The sequence below is a fragment of the Zalophus californianus genome, chromosome 5 (genome assembly GCF_009762305.2).
Source record: "Zalophus californianus isolate mZalCal1 chromosome 5, mZalCal1.pri.v2, whole genome shotgun sequence".
In the NCBI taxonomy this organism is placed as follows: Eukaryota; Metazoa; Chordata; class Mammalia; order Carnivora; family Otariidae; genus Zalophus; species Zalophus californianus.
Window position 1 is genome coordinate 73,506,213 of NC_045599.1, and position 20,921 is coordinate 73,527,133.

Consider the following 20,921-nt stretch of genomic DNA (forward strand, 5'->3'; position numbering starts at 1 on the left):
AACAATGAATCATGGAACACTACACCAAAACAAATTATGTAATATATGGTGATTAACATAACAATAAAAAATTAAAAAAAAAAGTTTATAGAGAGGCCTTAACTGGGTTCAGCCACATATTCAGTGCACCTGGTCTCAACAACGCCTTACTCTCTGAAGGCTGCATCCTTGAAACAGCCTGCTGCTAGTATGGGCATAGTAGAGAGAACATACATTTTAGGTACAAGAGAGCTGTCATACAATAGAAGGTAGAATATACATCCCAAGGACAGACCAGCTCTCTGGTCAACCAGCAGTCACATCCTCTCTATGACCTCCTCTAACAGTAAGTGTCTCTAAATAATTTATCTGACAGATATACTGTCACAAATGTTCAAAGATGTGTATTCATTACAGCATGTTTATAAGAGTGAAATTTTAAAACAATCTAACTATTCATCAGTAGGAGTCTGGTTAAATAACAATGCATAAAAATAAGGAAATACAACACAGTCATTAAAATAAACTGCAAGATATGAAAAATAACTATCATATAGATTTAAAGTTAAAATCACAAAACAATGCGAGAATGTCATTTTTTTTATCTTTAAAAATGTATAGGTAGGTAAATATATACCCCATGTGTGCACTTAGGGCATCTAGAAGGAAATACACCTTTTTTTTTTTTTTTTTTTTTTTTTTTAAGTAGGCTCCATGCCCAGTGTGGAGGCCAACACAAGGCTTGAACTCACAACCTGAGATCAAGACCGGAGCTGAGATCAGGAGTCAGATGCTCAACCAGCTGAGCCACCCGGGGACCCTGGAAATATACCTAACTCTAAATAGCAGTTCCTTCTGATATGGGGCACAGAGCGTTTCTCACATCACACAATTTTGAGCCATCAGATCTTTACAACCATTTGTTGGCTTTATAATAAAACCATTTAGTAACCAGTTAAGCTTTTTAAACAATATGGGAAAGCCTTAATATTTCTAAAATAATGAATTTAATATAGGACACATAATATATTAACATTAATTACTATCACAGTAATTAATATCAACTATATTAATATAGGACATAATGTACTGAGCATTAGAAGGCTTGGAATTAGAAGATCTGTGTTTGAATTCAGCTTTATCCCTTACTTACTATCAATAATTTATCAAGCCCATATTTACTAAGATATAGTTCCTCTGTGCTAGCTACTAAAATTCTAGCAACTAATGAAACAGAACAGACCTTTCCTTTATGGAGGCAACAACTACTAGTTATATCACTTAACCTATCTGGAGTACAGTTTTCCCATCTGTAAATTGGGAGCAGCAATGCCCACTTCCCAGATTACTGTGACAATTAAATGAGTTAATGCATGTGAAAGTATCTATCTTGTGCCTGGAACAGGATAAGCACTCAGGAAATATTGGCTGAATGTGAAGTGTGTGCAGTCACAGATGACTTCACCACCCTGAGTATTTAGTGCAAATAAAAAAGACAATAGGAGTGCCTTTGTTTGGAAAACACATGACGGATAGATACTGTCTTACTTCAGACTGCTTTACAAAATATCACAGACTGGGTAGGTTAAAAAGCAGACATTGATTTCTCATAGTGGAAGCCTAAGGTCAAGGTGCCTGGAGATCCTGTTTCTGACAAGAGTTCTCCTGTTTTGCACATGGGCGCCTTCTTGCTGTTCCCCACGAGGTGGAGAAAGACTCTGGTCTCTTTTCTTGGAAGGTCACTAATCCCATCATGAGGGCCTCACATTCAAGCCTTCACCCAAACTTAATCACCTTGCAAAGGCCCACCCCTAAGTACCATCACAGTAGGAGTCATATTTTCAATGTATAAATTTGGGGAAGGACACAAACATTCAGTCCATGAGAGAGGATATTGCTCCCTCCTCAGAATCAGCCAAGATAGGTAAATATTTCATTTTAGTAAATTCGTCAGTGGTCCTGTGAACAAACAATGGTTTTGATATATCAAACTAGCATATGTCATCAAAAAAAAAAAAAAAAGCTCTTGGGATATGTTTGGATTTGCTAGTTATTGCCAGTCTCACACCCTGGCATTCCCAGCTTGAATCTGTAAATCAAAGATGATGGAATCGGTATTATATAATTTCACTCAAATACTGACTAACCTGACTTTGGTGTTAAAATATTTATTTTAAATGTATTTTAACAATTTTTGTTTATGATACAATTGCAAACAATTTTGGAGCAACTATTTTTTATTGGTTCCTTCAACTAAATTAAGCTGGCAGTGCAAGATGAAATCAATAATAAGGAGATAAAGGGTAAGAGAGACTAGATAATACTTATGTTGAACCCACTGAGAACAATAGAAACATACTGCTTTTCTGTCAATATAACTTTTATAGATAATGACTGAAAAGGCATTTCAGTTTCAAAATCATTTGGTCAACTTGAATTAGAAGAAGACTATGCTATTTTACCATAGTAGGCTTGAAGGGGGATTGCATCAATTTCAGCCAAGGCATTTTTGTTTTTTATAGTTTTGGATTATTCTTGGGATTTATTCTCTCTGGTAGTAATATGAACAACTAAGAAGATCAAATGACATAAGTAACTTTTAAGACAATAACTTCCATTTTAAAGCCAAAAATGCAATAAAAGGACCCAATAATTCAATTCAACATACACATTATGAATACTTCCAAAGTACAGAGCCTGTCCTAAGTGCTAACTGAACACAAAAATCAATCATGCCTGATCTTTGTCCTTGCAGAGCATATATTCTAGAAAGGGAGCTTTGACACATTCATAAATGATTATTAAACAGTAAAGAATGATTTGTGTTCTTTAAAAGAAATACAAGATGCTTTAGGGATGGATAGATAGATAGATAGATAGATAGATAGATAGATAGATAGATAGATAGTGATAGAGAGATTTTTTGGTTGGCAGATGGGGTAGGTGATGTGGATCAGAAAGTTTCCATGACCAACATAACATTTAAGGTAACCTTGAAAAATGGATAAGGTTTTTCTTGACAGGTGGAGATGAGGAGCAGGAATACCAAATGGAAGAAAGAACATAAGCAAAAGCACAATGTACAATCATGCACAAGCATCAACAAATGGTCTCATTTGCCCAACTTACCGTGGCAAATTCTGGGGTGGGGATGAGGGGAGCTCTACCTATTAGGCAGGAGCAAAATATTGTCGTTATTTATATAGTATGTTGAACTTCATTCTAAGTAATGGAGAGTCACTAAAAAAATTTTTTTTTGTAGAAGTGACATGGTTTGAGCAGTGGTTTAGGGAGATTCGTCTGACAGTGTACTGGACAAGGGCAAAATGGGAAGCTGGGGGAAACATTATAGATTACATTGACAAAAAGATAAGTAATAATGGCCTTGGCATCTTAGGTTAAGGTTGTGGCAAAAAGGAAGATATCTTAAAACCCTTTGAGTGACACACAGGAGGGAAACAACACATTCTGAGCTCTTGTTTTGTTCTAGATGCTTTATATATGAGCATATATATATATATATTATTTTATATCATATATTTTTATTTTTATATATATATTATATATATATATATATAATATATATAATCACCACAAGGATCCCAGATGGTAAATAATATTACCCTCCTTAACTGAGGCTAAGAGATCAAATAATTTGCTAACTAGGTGTGTTTGATTTTGAAATGCATATTTTTTCTAGTGTACTTTTCTGTAAAATTTACTTGCTAGTTGATTAATGTGGGGGGATAAGAGAGAAATAAACAAGTAAAAGATTTGGCTTTGACCATGAGTGATTGCGAGAATGCAGTTGCCACCAATAAAAATAAAATATCCTAGAGAAAGAATAGCTTAAAGAGGATAATAGTCAAGTTTTAGACACTTTCAGTTTGAATCAATATGCATTGTTTCTTCTCACCCCACTTGTTCACTCAACGTGGATCAGGCTTTCATCCCTGCTAGTTTACTAAAAGTGCTCAGGTGAGGGTCACCAATGACCACCTCATTGTTAAGTCCAATGGTCAATCATCTTAAATTAACAACAGCGTTGGAGACAACCGTGCTCTCTCTCCTCCCCAATAATTTTTTTTCACTTTCTCTCTAAGACTTTGCGCTCTCTTGCTTTTCCTCCTAGCCCACAGATAAATTTATTAGTCTCCTTCCTTTGGCTCTTCGTTTTCTCCTCAAACTTGTAATGTTGTTGTGCCTTGGGATTCAGTCCTTAATCCTTTTGTCTTCTCCATCCATGCTCATCCTCATAGTGGTCTCATCCAGTCATGACTGTAAACACCATCTATATGGCACCAAGAGTCACGTTCATATTTCCAGCCCAATATCACTCCAGAATCCCAGAATTCTATCCAACCTGAACATCAAATAGATGCCTGAAATTTATCACGTCCAAATGTGATCTCCTGATCCTCCCCCATTGAACCTGTTCTACCTGCAACCTTTCCAATCTCATGGAGTTGATGGCAACTCCATTCTTCTAGTTGTTCAGGCTAAACATATCTAATACATAAGGAAATTCTAATGGCTCTATATGCAAAATATACCCACAAGTTGACCATCTCCCATTAACTCTACTCCTACCATTCTGGTCCACTATCACACTTTGCCCAGATTGGAAAATAGCTTTATAGTTGGTCTCTCAGAGCTATCCCTGCTACCCTACACTTTGTTTTCAGCACAGTAACCAGAATAATCCATTAACTTGTAAAATACGTCGTTCATTCCTCTGCTCAAAACTCTCCAATAGCTTCCCAAAGCTCACAAGGCTATCCTTTCACAAAGGATAAAAGCCAAAGCCTAAACGATCTGACTTCTCATTTCTTCTCTGACCCTCTCTCCTACCACTATTCTTTGAGTATACCAGACACATTCGTGCTTTAAGGTCTTTGCAGTGGCTATTCCTCTGCCTTAAATGCATTTCTGCCAGATATTTTCCAAGTTAATTCCCTCACATCCTTTAAGACTTCTACAAATGTTTTTGTCTGAGCCAGGCCAGCCCTGACCCCCCTTTGCAAGAGCGCAGCCGATACTCCTATCACCACCCTTGCTAACTACACTCCTGATTCTCTTTAGCCTGTCCTTTTCTCTTCTTTTTCATAGTGCTTCTCACACACAGTCTACTTTTTATATGTTTTATGCTTATGGTTTGTCTGTCTCCTGCCACTAATAAGTAAGTATCATGAGGAAGGGTAACTTTGTTTTATTCACTGATACAACCCAAGAACCTAGAATATTACCTGATACCTGGTATACACTCAGTAAATCTTTCCTCAATAAATGAGATGGCTAGCAAATGGGAATTTAATTCAAGAAATATTTAGTGAGTATTCACTATGTTCAATATTCTGAATAGATCTGGAGCTCAGGGGAAAGGTTGGAGATACACTTGAGAGTGATCAGAATAATTCTAATAACTGATATTGTGGAACTGTATGTATTTCCAAGCAGAAATCCATGAAGGCAAAAAGAAGGCAACTGCAGACAAGTCTTTGGTATGGAGGGATAAAAAGGACCCAGGGAAGCATAGATGAATCATGAGCATGCCACTTCATAGAAAGAAGTTTTCAGGAAGAAAGGGAGGTGTTCAACGGTGCCAAGAGCTGGGAAGAGGAGGGGAGGAGAACGATGGGGAAAAGGTACTGGATTACTATATTTCAAGAGTTACTCTGACCTTAAAAGCAACAGCTTTTAAAACAACTATCTTCCACCTCACACCCGTCAGAATGGCTAAAATTAACAAGTCAGGGAACGACAGATGTTGGCGGGGATGTGGAGAAAGGGGAACCCTCCTACACTGTTGGTGGGAATGTAAGCTGGTGCAACCCCTCTGGAAAACAGTATGGTGGTTCCTCAAACAGTTGAAATTAGAGCTACCGTTCGATCCAGCAATTGCACTACTGGGTATTTACCACAAAGATACAAATGTAGGGACCCGAAGGGGTACGTGTACCCCAATGTTTATAGCAGCAATGTCCACCATAGCCAAACTGTGGAAAGAGCCAAGATGCCCATCGACAGATGAATGGATAAAGAAGATGTGGTATATATACACAATGGAATATTATGCAGCCATCAAAAGGAATGAGATCTTGCCATTTGCAACGACGTGGATGGAACTGGAGGGTGTTATGCTGAGTGAAATAAGTCAATCAGAGAAAGACATGTATCACATGACCTCACTGATATGAGGAATTCTTAATCTCAGGAAAGAAACTGAGTGTTACTGGAGTGGTTGGGGGTGGGAGGGATGGGGTGGCTGGGTGATAGACATTGGGGAGGGTATGTGCTACGGTGAGCGCTGTGAATTGTGCAAGACTGTTGAATCACAGTTCTGTACTTCTGAAACAAATAACGCAACATATTTTAAGAAAAAAGAAAAAGAAGAAGATAACAGGAGAGGAAGAAAAGGGGAGTATGTCAGAGGGGGAGACGAACCATGAGAGATGATGGACTCTGAAAAACAAACTGAGGGTTCTAGAGGGGAGGGGGGTAGGGGGATGGGTTAGCCTGGTGATGGGTATTGAGGAGGGCACGTTCTGCATGGAGCACTGGGTGTTATGAACAAACAATGAATCATGGAACACTGCACCAAAAACTAATGATGTAATATATGGTGATTAACATAACAATAAAAAAATTAAAAAAAATAAAAAATAAAAAAATAAAACAACTATCTTGGGGCACCTGGGTGGCTCAGTTGGTTAAGAATCTGACTCTTAGTTTCCGGTCAGGTCATCATCTCAGGGTTGTGAGATTGAGCCCTGAATCAGGCTCTGTGCTCAGCAGGGAGTCTGCTTGAGATTCTCTCTCTCTCTCTCTCCCCATCCCTTTGCCCCTCCCCCCGTGTGTGCTCTCTCTCTCTGTCAAATCAATAAAATCTTGGGGTGCCTGGGAGGCTTGGTCAGTTAAGCATCTGCCATTGGCTCAGGTCATGATCCCAGGGTCCTGGGATCGGCCTGGTGTCGGACTTCCTGCTTAGCAGGGAGTCTGTCTCTCCCTGTCCCTCTCCCCCTCCCCTCCCCTTGTGCTCTCTCTTGCTCTCTCTCTCAAATAAAATCTTTAAAATAAAATAAAATTTTTGCATAAACTATCTCATCAGAAGTTTTATGATGCTCAGTTATAAAAATAGGACAGTGGAATCAAGAAATGATTTTATTTGCTACACTAGTGAGAAAGCCAGATATACATAAGAAACGTGTTATGATATAAGCATGATTTATTAAATATTAAGCAATGAAAAATTGAAAAAATATTAATACTTCATTGAAACCTCTTCATTGTTGGTCATTTGAATAGTAGTAAAAAGTTGACAGCAGGCAGCACTTGGAATTGAAAAACCTGAGTTTGGGTCCTGGTTCTGCCACTTTCTAGCTTACAACTTTGGGCAATTCACTTCAACCCTCTGAGTCTCAGTTTGCTCCTCTGCCAAAGAGATTTAATACTATTTGCCTTATCTACCTCACACGTTTATGGGAAGAATAAATGAGATAATGTAAGAGAAGGAGTAAACTATAAATCTCATCATTCCACAGCCAATATTATTCATAGGCAGCATGCTGTATTAAGAGTTTTTGAGCTCTGCTATGGTTTGACCAAGACATTGGGCATTATATGGGAACCTGGATGGTACAGTCAGTTTAGTGTCCAATTCTTGGTTTTGGCTCAGGTTGTGATCTCAGGATCATGAGATCAAGCCCCGGGTCTGGCTCTGCGCTCAGTGGAGTCTGCTTAAGTTTCTCTCTCCCTCTGCTCCTCCCTGCCCCCTCTACAATAAATAAATAAGTAAATAAATCAATCTTTTAAAAAAATTGGGCATTACAGATACCCATTATCTCCACTTATAAAATAAAATATCTATACCTACCTTGTTATCTCATTTTATTCTTCTAGGGATCTAATGAGCTGCTGTATAAAAGCACTTTGCAAACTTTATACCATATGGTTGCAAGGAAATATCTACAGTTTCTCTGTGTTTAAGACTCTTGAAACAGCAATTCTCATACTTCAGTGTATATAAGAATCATGGGGGAGCTTGGTAAAATTGTGGATTCCAGAGACCCCTACCCAGAAATTCCTAGTCAGTGATCTTACAGAGACCTGGGATCTACATTTGGAACAAGCCCCCAAGGTAATTCTGGTGCACAGTATACCTGTCATAAGGCAGAGAGTGGCAAGACTGGAAGCATTGAGGAGGTATAGAAAAGAAGGGTAGAAAGTGTGGTAGAAAGAAGGTGAGGTCCATTCTTCATTCCTGCTGATAGAGGCCTGGAGGCATGGGAAGGAATGGGCTTATTGTGACCCCTGTGTCTCACTCTTGACGCTCACTGGCGAAGGATGGTTTTTCCTTCAAGGAGGCAAGAAAGGTCTAGAAGCTCTTCATCTAACTGCAAGAGTTTGGTCAGAAAGTGAACAACGAACACCACTGATCATTTTATTAGTTTGAAATTGGACTAGATACTTGAACACTGAGAACACATTAATATAATGGGGGATGATATGGAATAGTTTTATACCAAAATGTTAGCCTTTCCCATCCTTGATGCCAAAATCACTGGGCATGAACACTCATAATCAGTATGAAAACAAGCAAATAATTCTTTCTCCTACTGGCCACAAAGGTACTCCTTTCCCAGATCTCTCTGTGACTGCATCTCAGCCTTTTGATTCATAGGATGCCCAACGCCACTTTGGTCACTTTGAAGGCTATCTAGCACATAACAAGAAGATATAAATTAGAAGAAATTTTAAAAGTAAAGAAATAAAGTACAACTACGTAAACATTTATATCTAAACTGACAGAGCTCAGAAGTCAATTTCGTGAGATAAAAAGTTTTATGTTCCATAAGTTGTTTGTTCTGTAAAGTCAAGTACTTGATGAAATATTTTTCAATCGTAGTTCATGGAAAATGCCCAAAATAGTTTCATGAGAGAAGTTGTCTCACTGAGACAGGAGACGGGTTCTGAGCTCATAAGACTAGTGACTCTAGGGTACGTTATTTGAACAGCAGAAGACTAAGGACATTGATCTCAGTACAATTCTTTGGCTTCTGGTTCCTTCTTTTGGAATGTAAAGTCCACCAATCTAAGTCAGCAAACATGAGAACCCATTATATATAAGAAACTGTTTCAACCTCCCTCTATAAAAAACGTCCTTAATAATGATTAGAGTCTGCTTCACACTTCGGGGGTACTTCTTCCCCTTTTGCTGAAACTAGCTTTTCCTGATTCCAACAAAGCACAGCGCATTTCGAGGGAAATTACAGTTGTCTGAGCAAATCGGATTGAGTGCTAAATTTACCTGAATAATCTGAAACAACTAACGGGAAATAAATGTTTCTAGCTCTTAAGAACTGGGATTCTCTACTTCTGACATCTTAGTAATGTCCGTATTGATTAGGTCCCTGGCAGTCGGTACTGCCTCTTGTTCTTTGGGGAGGGTATGTGCTATGGTGAGCGCTGTGAATTGTGCAAGAATGTTGAATCACAGACCTGTACCCCTGAAACAAATAATACATTATATGTTTAAATAAAAAGAAGAAGAAGAGGATAGCAGGAGGGGAAGAATGAAGGGGCGGAAATCAGAGGGGAGAGGAACCATGAGAGACTGTGGACTCTAGGAAACAAACTGAGGGTTCTAGAGGGGAGGGGGTGGGGGATGGGTTAGCCTGGTGATGGGTATTGGGGAGGGCACGTTCTGTGTGGAGCACTGGGTGTTATGCGCAAACAATGAATCATGGAACACTGCATCAAAAACTAATGATGTAATGTATGGTGATGAACATAATAAAAACAAACAAACAGACAAAGAACTAGGATTCTCAATACCTCAGCAAAGTATTTTAACACAAGGAAAGGGTTCCAGAGAAGTGAGACTAAAACATCTATCACCACAGTCGTGGCATTTATTCTATACTAATTGCGTTTTTGTCAAATTAAGTATGAGAAGAAAATGACTCAGAGCTTCTAATATATTTAACTGTATACAAGATCACTAAGTCCCCCTGGGTCTGTTTCTTGCCTTTCATAAATTAGCATCATTTTCCTTTGAAGAAGTCAGTTTGGCACCTGGAAACCTGAGAGATGAACAAGGCCCTGTGAGGAAGTTCAGCATCCTCCCATCTACACGCTGCCGACACCAGGGAAACAACAGAAAAAGGACAGCAGCTGGCTGAAGGTCAAAACAAGGACTTCAAACAATGGATCGTGGATCACCACATCAAAAACTAATGATGCACTGTATGGCGACTAACATAACATGATAAAAACAAACAAACAAACAAAACCCAAACAACAAAAAAACACAAGGACTTCAGCTAGGAATCCAGCTGGAGAGACGAGGGGCAGGTTTGGTCACCTTCAGCCAGAGGTCCAGTGGCCTCACTTAGGGTGGTCCAATGTGCCTGACAACAGAACTCCCCACTGCCCCGGGGCGGCATCCCTTGCAATTCACTTACAGATCACGTAAACACCGCGGGAGAACTACCACACTGATACCCGTCTCAGGCATCCCCCCCCCACCCCCCCAGCACCGACATGTTCACTGGTTATATCCGCTTGAGTTCTCTGAACTTTTTCAATAGCAGACTATTCCTTTCTTCTTTTTCTTTTTCCTTGTCTTTTGAGTGGTTTTGTTTTTTCCTCTGATATCAGGGTTAACACACATCCTTTCCATGAAATTTAAAAAATATGTAGCTTTCCACCATACTTAATATGAAAAATCCTTGTGAGAGATCCATGATTTAATTTCTAGCCTGTCTTAAAGGACAGGTCTCATTCACAATTATTGCTCTAAATTTTACAATGAAAAAAAAAAACAGTTAGACTTTAAGCTCTAGGATGACAGGGATCATGGTATAGGCATCAGAGGTTTGCTAGAACAGTGCCTCAACATTTAGATTCTTGAGTAAGCCTGCCTGGTTCAAATACTAACTTTATGAGCTACATAATTTCTGGACGAGTTAAGGAAGCTCTTTTGGGCTTAGTTACCTCATCAACAAAATTGGAATAATAATAATAATATCTATCTCAAAGAACTGTATTGAATGTACTGAATGGAATAATCCATACAAAACATTTATCACAATGCCTGTGACAACTATATAACAAATGTTTCATAAATATAATACTCATTATATACTGGCCATTGACTATTTTAAAGGGTTTGAATAGGGCTACTTGACCTCCTTTGTTGCAAAGAAACTAGGTTGATATTGCAGATATACGTCAAAGCATACTAACCGATTTATTGTATTTTAAAGTCTGCTTCCTATTGGGTTTTGGTACATATAGTTCAATTCTCCTTTCATTTATCTTCATTAAATTGAGGACTATAAAACACTGACCTAAGCCACTCTTCCCTGGTTACTCTTTCACTATTTTTTATAGTTGCATAATGCATGATGTGTTGGGAAGATAAAGTTTATACTCAAGACACTGATTCATAAGTTCTTATTTTTACTTTGAGTAATTTTCTATTTCTTTGGGACTATTTTAAGTGTTTCCTCTGTTAAAATTGCCTTTCTCCTCTTGAGTAAAATTGAATTCAGATTTTAGAGTATTTTTATATCTTAAAATATATCTTACTCTTTTTTTTCCTTTTTTTTTAATTCACTTCTATGAGAAACTACCTTATAGGTGGTGGTGAGAATGTTTGTCATTCTTTGGCCTTTTCCTTACTAGATTTGGTCATAAGGGCTTGTTTCCTTGTCCTCAGGCTCACAGTATCCTGGCCTCTTTTTAGCTATTTTCTGATTTTTTTTAATGTTTTCTGAGTTGCTTCAACATATGTAGTAATAACTAATCTTCACTATTTCCTTTACATTTGAAAAATTAAAATATTTTCAGAAGAAGGAATAACTAATTTGTTTATATTGTTGCCAGCAAGTTAGAACCTAAGGCATTCTTTGTTCTCTGAGCTTTTCACTATCCTTCCGTTCTTATTACTCTTGTTTTCATATTCTTCTCTACATCATATTTTATACAGAACTTAGAGAAGTTGGATTAAATTTAAATAAATTCTTATTTTTAATCTTTTGGGGAAAAAAATGATAGGAATAAAAAGGATTCTAACAATCCCTACTACACTGAAATCTAGTCATGTCATGTTTGGGTGTCACAGTCCTAGCATGGATCCCAGCCCTGTCTTGGTCTGTCCAAGGTTGAGCACATGAATCTCAACCTTCCTGGGCCTTGGCTTTCTTTATTTTGTTTTGTTTTGTTTCTGTAAGAAGAGGTTGAATGAATGAGCTCTAAGTTTCCCTGCAGATACAAAATTTGTCTTCAGATGAATACATCCTACAAAATACAATCATTTATATTGCCGTGGCATGTATAAGAAATTATAAAAAATAGCACAGAGTAATGCAACAACAAAATATACTTTAACCAGTGATCTTTCTGTTGAAAAAAAAAAGCCAACTGAAAAATGTACTTCCTTTTTTTTTTTAAAGATTTTATTTGAGAGAGAGCACGAACAGGGGGAGGGGCAGAGAGAGAGAGGGAGAAGCAGGTGGGGAGCCCAGTGAGGTGGTAGAGGTGGGGGGAGGGCGCTCCATCCCAGGACCCCCGATATCATGGCCCAAGCCGAAATCAGATGCTTAACCAACTGAACCACCCAGCAGCCCCTGAAAAATGTACTTCCTTGAAAGAAACTTTCCTTTCCCTCAATATTAGATGATTATTTAAACATACGTTTTTTTTAGATTATTGGTATTTTAAAACTGAATGAAGTACGAGCACTTTAACAATAGTAACACTTCTTGGCCATTAATGAGGGTTCAAATTTTGTAATATATTAAACTTCAACCCAGTATCTGTATTTTCTCATAAAACAAAATAGAAAATCTTGCTATATAAAATTGCACCTTGGATATGTTTTGTCATCACCCTTGCTCCTGGTTCTCTTTTTTCCATTAGTGCAGAGGGACACCCGTGCATTGTCCAGTACCTGCTGTGGGGAGGAGAAGTACCCAAAGTGACTACTCTTTGGAGGAGTTGTTGCCCCACCCCCTCCCTCTAGGCCTCCCCCTAGATAGTGGTATCCCTATCGCAAGTACCAAATCATCCTGCTCTCAGCATTGACTGTGAACAGGGCAGTCTCCTATTTCACCTGAAGTAGGAAGAAGCTGCTCATTCATTTGAAAAAAAGCTTTGGCAAAAATAAGATGTCTGTTATTGTAGAGGGAGATGTAAATGTGTGTATAAATAAACTGATTTTACCGTTTCACTTGAACATGAAGGTCTATTAAACTACAGAGTGTGTTCTGGTAAAACAACAGCTGGGTTTTTGGTTTTTTTTTTTTTTTAAATAAGATTCTATGTAATGGTTTCTACATTTTTATCATCCCCAAAAGAGGCTTCAATATTTTTACTCATAAAAGCAGTCCCACAGCTTCCACTTTCGATATTTTACTCTTCATTTTAAGGTCTAAACCAAAATTGAGTTAATTATGAAATGATCCCTACCCCTTCTTTGACTATCCAAGTAAGAGCAAAAAGAGAGGAAATTTTATCAAGAAACCTGGGTCTTCACCTTAATTCTTGAAACAACCAACTGTGTGTTCATGGGCCAGTCACTTGACCTCTCTGTGCCTCAGTCTCCACCTCTGCAAAATGAAAGCAACTGGACTTGATCCTTAAGTCCCACCCCTGCAGCTATAAAAATCCATAGCTCTAAAGCAAACAATTTTTGACAGCCAATTCAGTGAAACAACTCCATTTACAGATTCAATCAAGTTAATCTCCGGTTTGGATATTAGGAAGAATTTATCAGACAGAGTATGAGACTGGAGACCTGAGCAAAAAGAAGAATTCAGTGAATATGTTGACTTGCAAGAAAGTATATTAATATTGGGATCTAGAACTAATTGAGGTTGGCAAGATACACTCGTTAGTGGTCCTTCTCCATCACTGACACTGGGTTTGAATGGTGGGACCCTGACCAAGTTTAGATCCCATCACTGGCCCCATGATGCTTTATGTAGGTTAGAAGGTTAGGCTTAGAGCTTCAGTCGAGGAGGCCTCCATTTTGTGCCCCCACCTACTGCATCACTTCCTGAGTCTTGCAACTGTTCCATTCACTGGATGACACTTGCAGGTTATTTCAGTAATTTAATACAATTTTTTTCTATCCAAATGCAAACACCCCAAGATGAGACTATGTTCAGTTTTTTCCTCACTGCACTTAAGTTTTTAGACCCTTTCCCCCAGATAACATTTTGATGAGGAAAGAGCAAAAAAGAGTACTGCCCCATCGGGGGTTAAAAAGTGAGTAACCAAGAAGGTGAAAGTAAAGGCAAATTGGCTGGAAACCCAGACTTTCAGTGAGAAACAAGTCTGCACCATGTGGCATGGCGGTCTCTAGGTCCTGTTCAGCAAAGGACAAGAACAGCTTAAAACCCAGCTTGGAGAATGGTGAGAATCCACCTTTAACCAAGGAAAGTTGGTAATGAGTCTGAGCAAGAAAAGTATTGACAAACTTGTCAACTATCAAGGAATAAGGGGTGGGAATTTACCAAATAATTCAACTCTCATTTAAATTCCAATACATCTCTTGATTTTAACAAGTTTGACTGCAATCTTTCCAAGCTATTAACAGAGTGACTATATAATTTATCAACTACATGGGGATACTTTCAAGAGTAAAGGAAATAATATTTTTAGCAGTGCTAGACAATATATTTATACCGAGACTGTCCCACAAAAACTAGATGTATGGCCACGCTTGGTAACTTTCCTATCTTCTTAGGTGAGGTATTCTTTTTTTTTTTTAAGATTTTATTTATTTATTTGACAGAGAGAGAGAGAGAGAACACACAAGCAGGGGGAGCTCAGGGAGTGGGAGAGGGAGAAGCAGGCTCCCCGCTGAGCAGGGAGCCCGATGCAGGGCTTCATCCCAGGACCTTGAGATCATGGCCCCAGCTGAAGGCAGGTGCTTAACCGACTGAGCCACCCAGGCGCCCTGGGTGAGGTAGTCTATATAAAGTAACTTTTTCACTATGATCCAAGTCATGAACATACATTTCATTGTGTTGAAACGCAGTGATGCCCTCTGGATTTAGAGGACCTAACCACCAGGGGACCGCACCTTGTAGTGGGCACCAGAATCACTGGAGGGTTTGTTAGATTGCCGAGCTCCACCCTCAGAATTTCTGACTGAGTAGTTCTGGGGTGGGGGCTGAGTATTGCATTTCTTACATTTCCAAATGATCCTGATACTGGTCCAGGGCCCACACTTTGAGAAATATGCCCTATACTTCATGGTGATCTCAAATAGCAGTATTCTGCTATTTCTTTGTTCTTAGGTCTTCATGCTGTAGTCCTTCAGTACCAGAACTCAGCTTCCCCCACTTTTTTTTGGTCAGCTCTCAGTATACCTGTCCCTCACAGTCTTCTAATTCCTTTAGTTCCTTCTAAACTGCTTCTTCTCATTTCCTGCTGACTGGGAAAATCAATTGGCAAGTTATTTACAACTCTCTTTAAAATAAGTGTATCTATAGGCCTGTTCAGGCATTTCTTCACTGAGCCAATATGTAGTTGTCTTCTCCTCTGGACCGTCCCTCAGGGGAAAGGATTGAGTCGTGTGGATTTAGGATCCTCACATGCCTTGCTTCCTTTATTTTCTGTCTCCCAACTGGGCTTCAAAGAAGTATATTTTCCACATAAACGTGGAATAAGTAAGGGATAACTGCAATAGCTTCTTGGAGAACATGTAATATAAAAGACATCTATCAAATTTTTGAAAGGACATTGCCGTACAGACATTACTACATAATATTCCTTTACAGAGAGAATACTAATTGTTTACCAAGATTTTTTTGTAAAATCTTTATAAAAATATGCCATTAATTCATAATATCCCTCCCATATCTGTCATCAACGCTACTCTTAGGAGATTATCTGTTATCCTTACAATACTGTTATCAAGTTAATCCTTATCCCCTTGGCGTACCCATGCATATGGCTGTGTTCCTTCGCACTTTACTAAGATACATGGATTCTGCTAGAAATATAATGGAAAAAACTCAGCTTTTGAGGAGGCCTTTCTCATAGACAGGAAATCCTCATTTAGTGAAGAAATCTACTTTAGCTATTCTGAGAACTTTGTGGCGGTTAAGCTCTGAGTATTTCTTCCGTTTTTCATTGCCCTCCAATAGATACTCTTTGACACCAGAAAGTTGTTCTAATTAAAATTGATGTTGGAGTAGTGGGTGAAAAAACAACTCTCACAAGCCAGGAGGGAAAGGAGAAGCCCCGGTGTTGGGTCCACCCCACCCTGGACACCAAGGCAAAGTAGGAGGCTGTACAATTGAATCACCTGCCTCTCATCCTGTGCGAATGCTGTCAGCACAGGGCAAGGGCAGTGAGCAACTAGGGAGGAGCTGGGCTTTAGGGTCAAGTACACCTGGCCTCAAGATTCTTCTCTGTCACCAAGTAATATGACCAAAGAGCCCCAAGACTCTTACTTTCAGGGATTCTCCTTTTCTTGTTATCTAAATAAAATGATTCACACTCTGAGAGAGGTTCAGCACCTCTCCAATATTTCTGAAGATTTTAGGAGGAGGGACCTTTAGGTTTCCATTCCTTCTTGACCCAAGTTTGATTCTCAATCCCTCCTCATATTTTTCTCTCCTGTACCTGCTTTCCTTTCTCTTCCTCACTTCATCCTAAACATGGGCCACCCAACCAAAATGCTATCGATGCAAGATTCTGAAGGGTAAAAAGGTTTTACTGAGCTTTCACTGCCACTGAGAGCAATCGCACACAGTGCAAACAACAGCTTTGAATTAAAAGCAGATCTCTCTGTCCTCAATAATACACCCACAATTTCCAAACAGAAGGCCTTTTTCTTCCTCAGGTTCTGACTTGCTACTGGATGACTGGACATACTAATGACCTAGGCACTAGGTGACATACTGGGCACTCTCCATTCTATTCCTCTGTCTTCCAGAAATCCTGTCCTTCTCTCAGATCACGAGTGTGCAGTCTAAAACCTTCTGTTCCTTTATTATGCAGAGCCGTTCAGTTTCTTAAATTCTATTCTAGACTGGTGGTGTCCCTTCACATAACCAGAAACAAGCCCTTCTCCCCTGAAATTCATTTTATTGCTATCTTAGAATGGTAATCAATGACTCTACTCATCTTTTTGAATTGCATTTTTCCTGTCCATGGCAATGGCTGCATGAATGTGTGTAAGCCAATTGGTTTATCTGAGCTTCAGTTTACTCATCTACTTCATGCGGTTATTATCAAGATTACATGTCAAAGCCCAGCATAACACTTGCCAAAAGGTAACAGATAACTATGAAAAATTTCCATTGGAAAGAATAATTAATAACAGCATCACTTGGATATATGAGCCAACTCCCACAGCCAGTAGCTGATGTGCCAGGCTCAAGCTGAGGGTCCCACACTCTGGCACCAGGGACTGCATTTCCTGATGCCCTGGATGCTATATTTTCTGGCAAATACACAGTTAGAAATATTAGGCAAATCATCACACCCAAGAGCTAAATATATCACCGCTACCCCCCAACAGCAAGGGATGGTGTTCTATCTTGCTCATGTTGTTTACTTCTTTCTCTCAGAGAGGAGAACCGAGCTGGACTGAGGCCCAGCTATGTGCTACACGCTTCTGCAATCCATTGCCTGCCATCATGTATCTGCTCTGAGAATAAACTGCAGTCACACTTTTACAAGGATTTAATTTCCCAATGAAACCAAAGTCGGTGTATAGATAATCTGCAAATCATTTAAACTGACAGATGAGTTAATGTCAGTTAATGTCAATGAAATGAGTTAATGTCAGTGAAAAAGGAACCAAATTTAAGGTGACTAGCAGGGGGTGGACTTGAATCAGGTCCCACCAGCCTACTCCTTGTTCCCAGGTAACCTTCACATCAAAGTGACCCAAGGCCTTCTCTGAGGAAAGAGACCCTCACCCCCTGTCTCTCTTCCTTTTTTTACATTTCCAAGATGATTCCTACTCCTACAGACCTTTCCCAGAACCGTAACCCAAGCACTTGTCTAAAAAGGAGGTGTGGTCGAAGTCGTTTTGGCTGTTTGTGGTGCGTGTACTGTGCACCAGCTTCGTGCCAGGCTCTCTGCTATGCACTTTCCATGTATAATCACTTTACATGTGTCCTCTCAATTATCTTCCCAGAAACACAATGAGATAGATAGTACACCCATCTTAAAGACAGAAAACTCGTACTGGGAGAAGGTAGGGCACTTGAGCATGGTCACAGGATCAGTAAGTGAATAAAGGGGATTCAAGTCAAGGTCTGTCAAATGTCAAGTCTCAAGCTTTTCACCACAAAATTCTCCCTGTGTGAGACCATCAGCTTACCATCACCTCACCATCACCCCAAAGAAGGTTTCTACTTAGACTCAAAAGAATTCAAGAATTCTTAGTTTGGAACTGCTCACAGCCTAAAATGTTTCCAAATACATCTATCTCCACCCAACTGGGGACAATATGGCGTTGCTTATTCCACCATTTCTGGCTAACTTGAAAAAGTATAAGTTGCTATCTCATAATACATGCGTGACTAATATATTTATTTAGAGCCCTGGAACCACCACAACAGTGGAGTACTCATTCCCAATCTTTGTTCTTCCCAGTTCAGCCTACGTCACGGTACCCTCTACCATTCTAATCCATTCTAATTCCCAACTCCCATTACGGCATCTCTTTCCTTAAAAACTACCTTTCACCCTCTGATGTGCCTCTGCTTAGTGTTCAAGGCCCTGTTCTTCCTGGCTGTAATGTAATGTTTCAGCTTCATCTTCCATTAGCCCTCACACTTAGATGGCCCCCCTGTCAAGTGAAACCACTCAGGGGCCCGCTCACATGCCCTGACCCTTTGCTAGTTCAGGGTGGAAGTTGAGAGTAAATTTCTCTGCAATAAGAAGTAACAGAAACTTACCACAATGAGATATCATTTCACACTTAACTATGAGATTGGCTGTATTATAGGAGCGCTATAATAAAAAAAGTGGGAAATAGCAAGTGTTGATAAGTATGTGGAGAAATTGGAACTCTCATGCACTGCTAGGGAATGTAAAATGGTACAGCCACCATGGAAACAGTTCGGTGGTTTTCAAAACAGTTAGACATAGATCTACCATATTACCCAGAAATTCCAAAACAGTTAGACATAGATCTACCATATTACCCAGAAATTCCACACCTAGGTATGTATACAAAAAAATTGAAAGGAGGGACTCGAACAGATATGTATATACCAATATTCATAGCAGCATCATTCACAATAGCCAAAAGGTGGAAACAATTTAAATGTTCATCAATACATGAATGTATAAGCAAAATGTGGTATATATACAATGGAGCATTATTCAGCATTAAGAAGGAATGAAATTTTGATATATGCTAAATGGATAGACTTTGAAAACATTATGCTCAGTGAAGTAAACCAGATATAAAGGCTACATATTGTATGATTTCATCTTACGTAATATCCAGAATAGGTAAATCCATAGAAAGAATAGGGAATTAGTGGTTGCCAAGGGCTAGGATGTAGGGGAATGGAGAGTGACTGCTTAATGGGGGTGGAGTTTCCTTTTGGGGTTATGAGAATGTTCTGGAACTAGATAGTGCTGATGGTTGCACATTGTATATGTACTAAATGACACTGAATTTTATACTTTAAAATAGTTAAAATGATAACTTTTGTTATGAACATTTTATCACAACAAAAAATACAGACTATAGAAATGACATAAAAACTGCTCTATTTATTCAATAACTCATTTATCCAAGGATGCTTGCCTTGAGGACAAATGATGACCCAATCCTAATGCAATAAATGTTTATCTGGAATTGTTAAAAACAAAAAAGTACCCTGTTTTTTTGTGAAAGAACTGGGTACCCTTTTTAATTATTAAGACTCTAAGTGTAATGACTGACATAGTATGTGGTTATGAATTGGGTAATATTAATATTTTGAGAAATATATCAAATTGATTAAGATGTCCCGGATTCAAGTCAATTTAGTAAATAATCATCCCTGAGAAATAGCAAAAGGATTTTTAAACATTTACATCTATATTCTTGAAAAGCTTCATGACAGAGATTCTGGAGCCCACTCCCACCACTAAAAGTTACATTTCAGACATTCATCCACAGGCCCCAATTATCTATTAATCTATTAATCAGTGGTGAGGAATGAAAAACACTTTGCAATCTATGCAAGCACAAAGGGAAGGACAGCCTTGGTAAATCCTCACCTTTTGGGACCGGTAACCAAGTAGAAAAATTGTTCAGTATATCAAATCTAATACAGCTGTTCAGTTTCTATAAAAACAGATTTAATTTCCAGATAACTTAAATGGACAAATACAATTGAAAGACAAAATGTGTGCATTCCTCCTACCATTCGGGGCAATGATTTACACAAAATTTGCAGTAATTTCAGCTTCAGCCATTTATTGGGAAATATGATATTATTCTTGGAGTCATTACAGACAACCAGTTGGAACAGAGTTGCCAGGAAAAAACACTGTACAATTTAATATTGGGCACTCTTCCACTTTTTTTTTTTCCTTACAGCTATTGCTTTTTGAATAGCAGTTCTGACTCTAGGACCTTTCAAAATTTTCCTTCATATATTATCATCTGAAGTCCTAGGGCTGGACAAGATGGAGCATATATTGCATGGTAGACATAGCAGGGACTTTTGAAGCTAGAAGATTCAGATTAAATCTCTTCTCTGCTTCTTTCTAGTTGGAAAAATGAGTCCCTTAAACTTGGTCCCTCTTGATCCCCATCTGTAAAATAGGATGATAAAATAATCTGTCCTCCCTACATCATGAGGTTGCTCTGAAGATTAAAATGAGGTGCTGATTGTGAAAGTAAATTATAAGGGGTGATACTGAAAACAGTGATGACAACAATTAGCATCCGAGCTCTTTAC